This window comes from Equus przewalskii, chromosome 15, assembly GCF_037783145.1.
Source record: "Equus przewalskii isolate Varuska chromosome 15, EquPr2, whole genome shotgun sequence".
NCBI lineage: Eukaryota > Metazoa > Chordata > Mammalia > Perissodactyla > Equidae > Equus > Equus przewalskii.
This window is the reverse complement of record NC_091845.1, coordinates 76766972-76778392: the sequence shown is the minus strand read 5'-3', so window position 1 is coordinate 76778392 and position 11421 is coordinate 76766972. Positions and strand designations below refer to the sequence as shown.

The following is an 11421-nucleotide window of genomic DNA, read 5'->3' as shown; positions in this document are numbered from 1 at the left end:
TAGAGTGTCCTTAACTACCACAGATGCCTCCAGCATCATGGGATCTGCTAAACCATATGCCCAAGCAGTAGGGCTGCATGTACTGCAGCCTGAGTCCACTGCAAAGCTCCCTCTTGCTCTGGGCCCCACCTGACACAGGTTCAGGCAGTATTGCCAAGTGCGGCATATGCTGTTTCTAAAACCTAAAACGAGCATTGAGTTTCTTTCTTAGTGGTAGGTGGCAAAAAGTGCAGTAAATTGTCCTTTACTTTGGACAGGATATTTTGGCATATTCCAGACCATGGACTCCAAAAAACTTCACCAGTGAGGCAAGTCTCTGAACCTTTGTTAGGGTGTATCCCTCACTCTCTGGTAAGAACGCATCTTTCCAGGATGTCCAGAGTGCTTGTTACTTCCTAGTCTCCATGTCCAATTAATGTGATGTCATCAATATAGTGGGCCAAGCCTGGAAGGTCAGGATGATCAAGATTCCTTCAGATTACAATGTGACAGAGCAAGAGCGTTACACAGTCCAACAGCAAGCTTGTGAAAGTGGACTGCTGTCCGTCCTAGGCGAATGGGAAGTGATCTTATCATCCCTCCTGATCGGGCCAGATCAATCCATGCACCCAAGTACCAGCGGCTGTGTTCATCTGTTCTAATAGAGATACCGTATCCGGCCCAGCGCTGCAAATGTGGCTGCCTGTAGTTAAGCTCATAGTAGCCCAACGTCACTTGCTATGAGCCATCTGGTTTGGCAGGGATTACATCAATGAATTAAAAGCAGCGTATGTGTCCTTTAAGTCTTTGGGAGTGGCACTAATCTCTGTCATTCTACCCAGCATCTTGGGCACCTTGGTGTCAGTGTCACCTCACAGCTGGTACACAATAGCACTCCAAGGTCCTGGGCATCCCTTGCCCAGGTGTATGGCTAGTCCAGTAAATGGCTGGAGCTCCCTTTGGGGGAAGAGTTGGGAGAAATGCAACTATATTTGTTGTGCAAACTTCTGTGGGCCCTGGTCTCCCCTTTTATAGATGGGCTCTGTGTTCGAGCAGTGTCTGTCTTCTGCTTACCGGCTCTTGGCCAGAATGGTTGTGTAAGTGAAGCACAGATCCTTGTTATCAGTGGGTTTCTTACTTAATAGAACAAAGCCAAAAGTTAAACAGTTTCTCATCTTTCCTCCTCAATCTTAGTTCTCTTGACACAAATAATCCGTAATCAATCTATAAATCCAAATTTAGGGTGAGTTTATTATGAGCCAGATCTGAGGACTATAGCCTGGGGGGCTTCCTTCCCCAAGGAAGGAAGGGCATCAAAGAAGTGGGGTGTACAGAGTGGTTATACACCATCTTGGAATAAAGAGCATACATCACATATGACAGGAACATCTCTTTTACTATTGTTATGAGATGCTTAGCTGGCACAGCAGGTCAGTGATCACAAGGTGAGCACAGCAGGTCAGTAATTAATCCTTAGCTTCCAGGAAAAGATGATTATTCTTAAGGAAATGCCCATATCGGGGTAAGCCACATCCCTATCTTTAAGGGCATTGTTCTTGTCTTTGGGACATGGTCACTGTTTAAAGCAGATGTACAATGCATGCTCAACAGGCTACTTCAGGCACTTTTGGAAAAACAAGTTCAGGCTGAATTAGTTTTACAGCAAAGGGCTTCCTCATATACTCCAATATACCCTATTGCCTTTTATTTATTCATCAGTTCACGCTAATTTTAATCACCTTCATCCAGCTGACATCTACTTTTATTCAGTATTTTAAATCTACTTTGTATTTTTATGTTAACCCCACAAATTAGACATTATTATTATTCTTTTATATAATCTATGCTTGCTTAGATTTACTCATTTATTTCCTAATTTCTTTGCTCATCACTCCTTCCAGCATATCAGATCTTCCTTCTGGGATTACTCTCCTTTTTCCTAAAGTGCACCCTTTGGAAACTTTTTTGTGAGGCTCTATTGGCAATGAATCACCATGTTTATTTGTCTGACAATGTCTTCACCATCATTCTTCTTCTCTTCTTTCCACGAACTTTTATGTTGAATTATAATGTCCGTGCAGTGAAGTGCATGATATTGCATGTGTGGCTCAGTGAATTGTTCCCAAGTGCTCTTGCCCATTCAGCTCCCAGGGGCCTCTCCCCAACTCTTCTCCATTACCGCCCACAGGTAGCCACTCTTCTCATGTCTATTGCCAGAGAGTGGCTTTATCTGCTCTGACATTTTATATAAATGGAAGGATACACTATGTGATGTTTTGTCTCTGGTCTCCTTCATTCAACGTTATGTCTGTGAGATTCATCTGCGTTGCGTGTACCAGTGGTTCATTCTCTCTCTTTATTCTTTTATTCTTTGTCCTCTAAACATTTAGCTGTTTCTCACGGGTCATTATTTTACTGAAGCTTGTCAATGCCCATCTAAAGACATGGTTCCAAGCTCCGCATGTAGCCTGACTAAGAAGACTGGGGATGTTTTCAGTAGGAGTGTGGCTGGGCGCCTGCTTCCACACGGCCTCCATCTTCATTACATTATTCTTCATGCTGGGTTTATGGATGGTTCACCCCTTTCCAGGGAGAAATTTTTTTCCATAAAAACTATTGCCTACCTTATTGCACTTCTGTAGAGCTGGGTGTATGTTGCTATATTTACTCTTGCTAAAATTGATTGTTTTCCTTTGGGGTCACCTTTTCTCTCCATGGGGAGAAGCACTGAGCCTTGATTTGAGTTTCAAATCAAATTGAATTCAAATCCTGGGAGGAAGGAGGAGCCAAGGAGCAGTGGAGTCAGGCAGCCTGGGTTCCAATTCCAGCGATGTGACAGAGAGCGAATTATTCAGCTTTACTGAGCCTCAGCCCCTTTGTTTATAAAATGTGAACTCCGAGGGGTCTGTCTGGTTAATCCCAGTATAGTGGCATAATCCTGGCATAGTGTCTGACACATAGTAGGTGCTTGTTGACTCTATGAATCAATGAGGGTAATAATACCTACCTGCAGGGATGTCATGAAGTTTAGATAAAATGTGTGTCAATTGCCTTGTACAGGGACTAGGGCACAGGAGGTGCCCAACCAAAGGCAGATATTCTTATCAGAAAATGATTGCCTAGGCCAAGGTGCCTTATAGCATTCTACACTGACTAGGCTGAGAAAGAGCGTAAACCATCATTTTGGGTTCTGGTGGATTACAGGCTTAAACTGTCACACAGCTCACATTTTCTATGGAGTCCCACTCTACCCAGGGTGCAATATCTAGCACTCTAGCACTGTGTTATCCAATATGGTAGCCACTGGCCACATGTGCGTAATTAAATTTAAATCAATTAAAATAAATCCAGGGGGCTGGCCCCATGGCTGAGTGGTTAAGTTTGCATGCTCTGCTTTGGCAGCCCAGGGTTTCACCAGTTCGGATCCTGGGCATGGACCTAGCACTGCTCATGAGGCCATGCTGAGGTGGTGTCCCACACAGCAGAACTTAAAGGACCTACAACTAGAATATACAACTAGGTACTGGGGGCCTTTGGGGAGAAGAAGAAGAACAAGAACAAGAATATTGGCAACAGATGTTAGCTCAGGTGCCAATCTCTAAAAAAAACAGAGAGAGAGCAAGATAAAGGACCTCAAAAAAAATGTTAAAAGCTTTAAAATAAAATCAAATAAGAAATCTAGTTACTCAATCACAGTAACCACACTTCAAATGCTCAGTAGCCATCTGTGGCCAGGGGCTGGCGTATTGGACAGCACTCATCTAGAATATTTCCGTCATCACAGGAAGTTCTGTTGGAGAGAGTTGGCCTAGGGTCTGTGATGGCAGGAAGTAATGTGGTGGAGCATGGGGCAGGAGTGTAAATTAGGAGGCTGAAATACAGGTGTGACATGACCAGCTCCTGAACTTCAGAAAATGGAGAAGAAGGGCAAGTCCTTGGGACATTTTGAAGAGAGAATGGACAGAACTTCCTGGCAGAGTGAAGAGGGCAGACAGTGAACAGGCTTTGGATCTGGGCAGCGTTGAAATCCTGGCTTGTAGCTCACCAGCCTTGGTGACCAGTCACTTAACATCTCCAAACCCAATTTCTCATCTGTAAAATGGGAGTAATAAGTCACAAGGTGGTTGAGAGCATCAAATTAGGATGAATTTTTAGGTAGAAAGGCTTAGCATGAGGAAGGACGTAAGTAAGGCATGATAGGTGACAATGGATGGTGGGTGTACGGTTATTACGGTTCTAGCTTGGGGGTCTGGGTGAAGTGGTGTTGACTAACAGAAGCATCTCTCATTGCACATTTCCTTTCAGGACCCTCGTACCCCCATAAAAATCCAGTGCCCTCTTTCCCCAGAGGCCCCAGTGCTACAGATTTCCATATGGGTCTCCCTGCAAGGTCCCAGACAGTGGACTCTTTTCCTGTCAGTATAAAGCTTTACCTGTTCTGTGTTCCACTCCCAAATCTGCAAGATGACCTAAAATATTGGAGCCAAGTTTGAGGTTGGAAAAGACCAAAATGGTTATGTCTCTCGCCCTCTCCCCTCAATCTGATGTTTGAAGCCATTCGACAATAAGATCATCTACCACAATCCTAACAACAATGTCCATATTTGAAAGTCTTCTGTGTGCTAGGACTGTGCCAGTCACTCGACATGACTTGTCGCATGGCCATATGTTTCCCCTTTGCTTAAAGGAGGAAACGGGTTCAGTGAGCTGCAGAGTCTCTTGTTATCACCTCGGAGGGTAAGACATCGACGATTTCTTCAGCTTGGTCATTGCTTAGTCTGTCCTTTTTGCTGCTCCTGGTCTGTTTCCCTGGGGTTATCAGCTCGTCAGATGTCGGCATGCTTCACAAGGAGTGTGGGGAGGGGGACAGTGGGGAAACCCTTGCCCATGAGGCAGCCAAGCTGAGGGTGGAGACCACGGGGCAGAGAGAGGGGCAGCCAGCCTCCTGGGGGCTGTGAGAAAGAGGAAAAGAGAGTAGGGAGTGGTCCTGCCTGGGGTGTGGTTGTGGGGCTGTGTGCATTCCCTCATGTTTTAGGCCTAAAGGAGGAAGCAAATCTTTCCAGCATGGGCAGCAGAGGAGGAGGAAGAGGAGGAGGAGGTGGAGCATGTGGAGGAGGAGGAGGTGGAGGAGGAGGTGGAGCATGTGGAGGAGGAGGAGGAAGAGGAGGAGGTGGAGCATGTGCAGGAGGAGGTGGAGGAGGAGGAGGAGGTGGAGGAGGAGGTGGAGCATGTGGAGGAGGAGGAAGAGGAGGTGGAGGAGGAGGTGGAGCATGTGGAGGAGGAGGAGGAGCATGTGGAGGAGGAGGAGCATGTGGAGGAGGAGGAAGTGGAGCATGTGGAGGAGGAGGTGGAGCATGTGGAGGAGGAGGAGCATGTGGAGGAGGAGGTGGAGGAGGAGGAGGAGGTGGAGGAGGAGGTGGAGCATGTGCAGGAGGAGGAAGAGGAGGTGGAGGAGGAGGTGGAGCATGTGGAGGAGGAGGAGCATGTGGAGGAGGAGGAAGAGGAGGTGGAGGAGGTGGAGCATGTGGAGGAGGAGGAAGTGGAGCATGTGGAGAAGGAGGAGGTGGAGCATGTGGTGGAGGAGGAGGTGGTGGAGGAGGAGGAGGAGCATGTGGAGGAGGAGGAGGTGGTGGAGCATGTGGAGGAGGAGGTGGAGGAGGTGGCTATAGGTCACATGCTGGCTTTCCACCACTCTAACTCCAGCTCCTGTTACACTTCTCTTTACACAGTTGATATCTTTTCTTCCCCTCAGCAACTGTGAGTTAGATATTATCTGCACTTTATGTTACAAACAAAGCTCAGAGAAGTGAAGTGATTTTTCCATGTAAGTCGCAGAGCTGGGATTTGAACCCATGACTCTCATATGATGCTCTCCTCTCTGGTTTTTCAATGAAAATCTAATAATATTCTTTCTATAAAAAGTATTTCTAATTTAGTCTTTCGTAACTTCAAGGAAGTTCTGTATGTCTGTTACTGTTTTTAAAAGATATTCTCTCTTTGAATGCTTGGTTGAATCAGCTGCATTGAAGAAATCTTGCCAGCAGGTGGCGACACAAATCCAATAACTCGTGATACCATGCAGTGCTTTCCCAAGGACGGAGTGGGACTGCTGTGTCCCTGGCGGAGTGGGACTGCTGTGTCCCTGGCAGAGTGGGCGTCTGGCTTCATATTGTGATTCCTGGGCTACTGGATTCTCCACTCCTGCTGTCTGGGGGCTCACCTGGTTTCCTCAGGCCCTCGGGACAAAGTCCCCACACCTTAGCCGAACCTATTCTTTTGCCCCTCCTCTCACTCCCTGCCTCCTAATCTTCCCAAATGGCTTAATGCTCCTCACCCACCCTGCTCTCCCACATTCCATGCCTTTGTCCCTGCTGGTCAGGCTGCCTGAAGGACCCCTTCTCCCTTCCCCAGCCTGGTTAATTCCTTCTCATCCTTGGGGACTCAGAGCAAGGGTTGCAAGGGTCTCAAGGGTTGCTTACGGGAGGCCCCCTCCCACCATACCCAGGCTGTGTGGGGCCCCTTCTCCATGCATCTGGCTGTCGCAGCACTGGTGGCCCCAGGTCCTACTCTTTTTGCTTGGCTGTCTTCCTCCTAGACTGTCCCCTTGAGGGTAGGCCCCAGGTCCTATCCACCCTGGGCTATTCCTAGTGCTAGGCGCGGAGGAGGTGCAGAAAAAAACTGTTGATGAATGAATGAGCAAATGAGTGTTTATCTGTCCAGGGAAATTCCATCCAGCGGTCTCTGGAGCCCCAAAGTGTGAGTCTCCTGTAGGCACAGACGGTCCCCCCCCCACCCCAGGGAGGGTGGCTCTTCCTGGCCTGCAGGGTGGTCTATTTTTATTTTCTGTTGGGGGCATTTCTCATTGCATCTCAACAGCATCTTTGAATCTCCTCAAATACCTCCGAGGAAGCATATATTTTCGCCAGACGTAAAGAAGAGTATTTTAAATAAGTGGAAGGAAAATGCATTTTAATTGCATTATTATACTAATTTATGTCTCCTGCCCCTCTTGAAAAAGTGCTTTTTCACAGTGTGGAAGCACATTAGGGTTGGGAGTCGAGACTAATTGTTTCAGATGGCTGCCGGGAGACGCCGGGCTTTGTTTTTACAGCTCTCAAAGCAGGTGGGTAAACAGGCCTGCTTTTTTCTCTCTACAAGGCCAGATCGGGTTTCATGAGCTCGGGGACCACAGGGGCAATGTCTGTGCTCCTAGTACAGCGCCTGGCCCGTGGCTGGTGCACAGGGAGAACTTCTCCGTGGATGCATGGGTGAGGAACAGAGAGAGGGAGGGCTGGATGCCAGACTGAGGGGGTGCAGGGTGGTGGGGTCTCCTCCACAGTGAAGTCCTGTGAGATCTGGTTGCAGAGAGAGGAGGAAACGATCAAAGGTCTGCTGGACTCCTGTGTGCTGCTGGCTGCAGGGTAGCCACTGAACACTTTTTCCCTCTGAATCTTCACAACCACCCTGTGAGTTCAGCCCACGTTACAGATCAGCAAGTTGATGCACTGATGAATTAAGTAACTTGCCCAAATTCTCCACGTAGGAGAGGGGCAGAGTCAGTATGAGGACCGGACGTGTCTGATTCCAGCCTTCAAGCTCTTTCCTCCTCCCAAGTTGGGCTCTTTTATACAATAGCTTCTGCACATTGGACACCTACTGTGTGCGGGCACTAAATTAGGCACCTCTCTCAATTATCCAAGTAATGATGTCTGGTAAATGGCGGTAATTGCTGTTAATAAGGATCCTAACAAAATCCTTTAGAAGGAGGTATTGTTATTCCCATAGTATAATAAAACACAGATCCTGGTTCAGCAGTTCTGGGGCATGGCCTGAGAGCCTGCGTGTCTAACGGTGTGGTCATGCCCGTCTAGGCTGCACACTGAGAAGCGGGATGTAGATGATAGGGCTGAGGCTCAGAGGAGGAACTCACTTGCATGGACACCCAGCTGTCTAAAGCTCAGCCGCCTTCTCTCACATTCTCCTGCCTCCAGGTCCCCTAACCGTGAGGGTAGCCCTCCAGGGCTGTGCCCTCCGCAGTGGTCAGGACATTCTGCCTGGGACTACCCGGGGCCAGCTCCCAGTGCCTGGGCCAGGACCACTCCTGGAGTGGACTCCAGGGCACTCTCAGTGTGAGAACCTCTGCTCCAGGCCAGACCCATCCACCTGCCAACCCTGCTTCTCTGTTTCTGTCTGGTTGCTGTCTTCCGCTGTGTCACCACTGTTTGGTAACAGCTTTATTGAGATATAATTCACCCATTTAAAGTGTGCAAGTCAGTGGTTTTTAGTATATTCAGAGTTGTGCAACCGTCACCACCATCAAGTTTAGAACATTGTCATAACCCCCAGAAGAAACCCTGCGCCCTGAGCTGTTACCCTCCATCCCTTCCAGCCCTGGGGAACCACTATTCTGCTTTCTGAGTCTTCAGATTTACCTCTTCTGGGCATTTCATATACATGGAATCGTATATGGTCTTTTGTGACTGGCTTCTTTCATTTAGTGTAATGTTTTCAAGGCTCACCCATGTTGTAGCATGAGTACTTCATTCCTTCTTATGGCTGAATGATATTCCATTGTATGGGTATATCACAATTATCGGCCAATGGACACTTGGGTTGTCTCTACTTTTTAGCTATTATGAGTAAAGTTGCTATGAACATTTGCATTCAAGTTTTGTGTTGACGTATATTTTTATTCTCTTGGATATCATAACTTCATGTTTAACTTTTTGATAAACTGCAGTACTGTTTTCCAAAGTGGCTGTACCATTTGACATTCCCACCGGCATGTATGAGGGTTCTGGTTTCTCCACGTCCTTGTCAACACTTGTTGTTGTCTGACTTTTCAATTCTAGTCACCCTAGTGGGTGTGAAGTGGACGTCACCTGTTTTTGAGGCATCTCAACTGTTGTGGTGTAAAAATAACTTTTTCTAGTATCTGTCCTCCAGCTGTGCTATGATGTCCTCCCCTTATTTCCAGATGGCAGTTGCTGTCCCCTCATTAACATCTGGACCAGATTTTACAGCTTTTCAGCCACTTTTAGTTATTAAAAGTGTCTCATTCCAGTATTAAAGATTCAGTCCCATTCACTTAAAAAAAAAAGCAATCTCATGTCTGATTCAAAACCTTCTCTCCCTCCCGGAGCTGTGTCTCTAAATGTTTCGGGGGAACGACTGTGTCATCAGCCGTCATATCCCCCTCCTCTCTTCTGTTCTAAGTTCTGGCTTCTCCAGTGAGGAAGGAGAGGGCACTGTCTCCTTATCGGCGGGGAGACTGCAGGCCTCTCTGCTGGGCAGTGCTGCTTCTCCCGTCAACGCAACTGGCTATTAGCGCCCTCTGTGTGGAGAACACCCCAACGCAGGCTGTCTTGGGGGTGCATCACGGAGTTCTTTGGGGGGCCGTGGGACCTCCTCACTGGACACCTTCTTGATGTTGGAGACCTGGCTCCACCTGACGTCTTCCCCCAACCCTGAGCCCCTGCCCAGGCCGCCCACTCACAGCCCCTCTGCAGAGGTCCCCGGCTTGGCTCCCCACTCCTAACAGAGGCTCCTCCTTTGGTCTCAGTGGGGAGAGGATCTCCAGGGCTGGGGCGGGAACAGACTCTCTCCGTGGTCACTGTGTCCTCCAAAGGCTGAGGACCGCACCCTTCTCCTTCATTTCTCTTCTTCCCCTGACTGGGGGTGGGCGGGAGAGGTTGAGGTGAAGTGAGCAGCGGAAGTGAAACCTGTCAGAAGGCCCAGTGCTGCCCCAGTCGCTGAGGACGTGGGGGAATTTATCGCCTTTCCCCCTCAGCTTTGGACTTCAACGGTGACACCAAGAAAAAGGAAAGAATCCTGCCTCCCCTCATTACTTCCTGTCCTGTGGGGCGGGGTGCAGGCCTTCCAGGGCACCTGGGTGGGGGAGGAAGAGCCACTTCTCAGGAAACCCAGGCTAGGCAAAAAATCGGTGACGTCCATCTCGTAAATTAGACTGACATTCAGATGAAAATGTGTGGAAAGCATTTCGTAGTTGGGGATCAAGAATGTGGAAGCAGACACAGCATGCAGGTACAGGCGATTGAGAGAGCCCCCCAGCACGCTCATCTTCGGCCTTCTCGACACTTGCACACCCAGCCTGGACGGGGTCAGTTTGCATTTGCTGTTTCCTGTGCCGTTTCTCAGGGTCCTAGCACGGTGGCCAAGAGCGCCGCAGCAGGAGTCTCACTGCCTGGCTTCAAATCCCTGCTCTTCCTTTCCTAGCTGTGGGACTGGGGAGTCGCTGAGCACATCTAAGCTTTGGGGTCCTCATCTGCAAAATGGGAATATTAGTACTGTCTACCTCACAGGCTTGTAGGCACTGAAAAGAGGCAATGTGTGTATGTCTTAGTCCGCCAGCCTGCTGTAACAGGATACCATAGACGGGGTGGCTTATAAACCACAGAGATTTATTTCTCACAGTTCTGGAGGCTGGAAGCCCAAGATCAAGGAGTTGGCAGATTTGGTGTCTCCTGAGGGCTCTTTTCCTGGTTCTTTGACAGCTGGTTCTTGCCGTGTCCTCACATGGCGAAGGGGCGAGAGGGTCTGTTTTATAAGGGCCCTAATCCCGTTCATGAGGGCTCCACCCTCACGTCCTAGTCACCTCCCAGAGGCCCCCCCCCCCCCAATACCATCATACTGGGAGTCAGGATTTAACACCTGAATTTTGGGAGGCCACGAATATCCAGTCGCAGTGTGCCTTATTTGGAGTCTGCGCTAATTAAGCACTCAGTTCCTCCTCCCCCAGCTCCATCACAATTTTCTCTCAATGAATAATTTAATATCTGAATTAAATCACTGCCTTCTCTGATTGCAGAAGGAAACTTATTTCCTGGTGCAGAGGAAGCGGTCAGCGGGGGAGACAGGCTGTGTGGAGAGGTGTGATGGTCGCCCTCAGAAGCTTCTCACCCTGGCAACCCGTCTGCTTCTCCCGCTGTCACGCCAAGCCTGCCCTCCACCCATGACCTCTGCCCCATCTCACAGAAGCAAGAGTAGAGGTCTGGTGCTTGAAGATGCCTGGCCTAGAACTGTATTACAAAATTCATGTCTAGCCTGAGTCAGGTGATAGAATAGCAACAAGAAGGAAACATTTTCAAAAGCTCTGCCTTGTGCTTAGGTCTAGAAAATAGTGGAGGCACTTTTAATTTTGTTTAAATTTATTATAAACTTCTTCGGAAGGGAAATAAATTATAACTGCCTATCTCAAAAATGAAGACTGCTGGAATTTTATGTTTTGGAAAACCCAGAGAGACAGGAAAAGAATCTTAAAATGTTCGTTTTGAGTTAACATCTCCACATCTCGATTTAGGATGAGTCATAAATACAATTAATGAACTATGAGTATCTCTGACTCTTATCAAGTTTTATGACATTCCACAATTTTCCTTAACAAGTTTCACGCTTAGGCATCTATACAAACCACGGGCTAAT

At 48.2% G+C, this 11421-nt stretch overlaps 1 long non-coding RNA gene across 1 annotated transcript in view; it reads left to right on the top strand.

The window, feature by feature from the left end:
• The first annotated feature begins 5713 nt into the window (after window positions 1-5713).
• The window catches only part of LOC139076214 (uncharacterized), an 81642-nt gene continuing 75934 nt past the window's right edge, over window positions 5714-11421 (top strand). Inside the window, exon 1 of the long non-coding RNA XR_011527592.1 lies at window positions 5714-5803. This is a non-coding gene — a long non-coding RNA (uncharacterized lncRNA). The remainder of the gene's footprint in view (window positions 5804-11421) is intronic.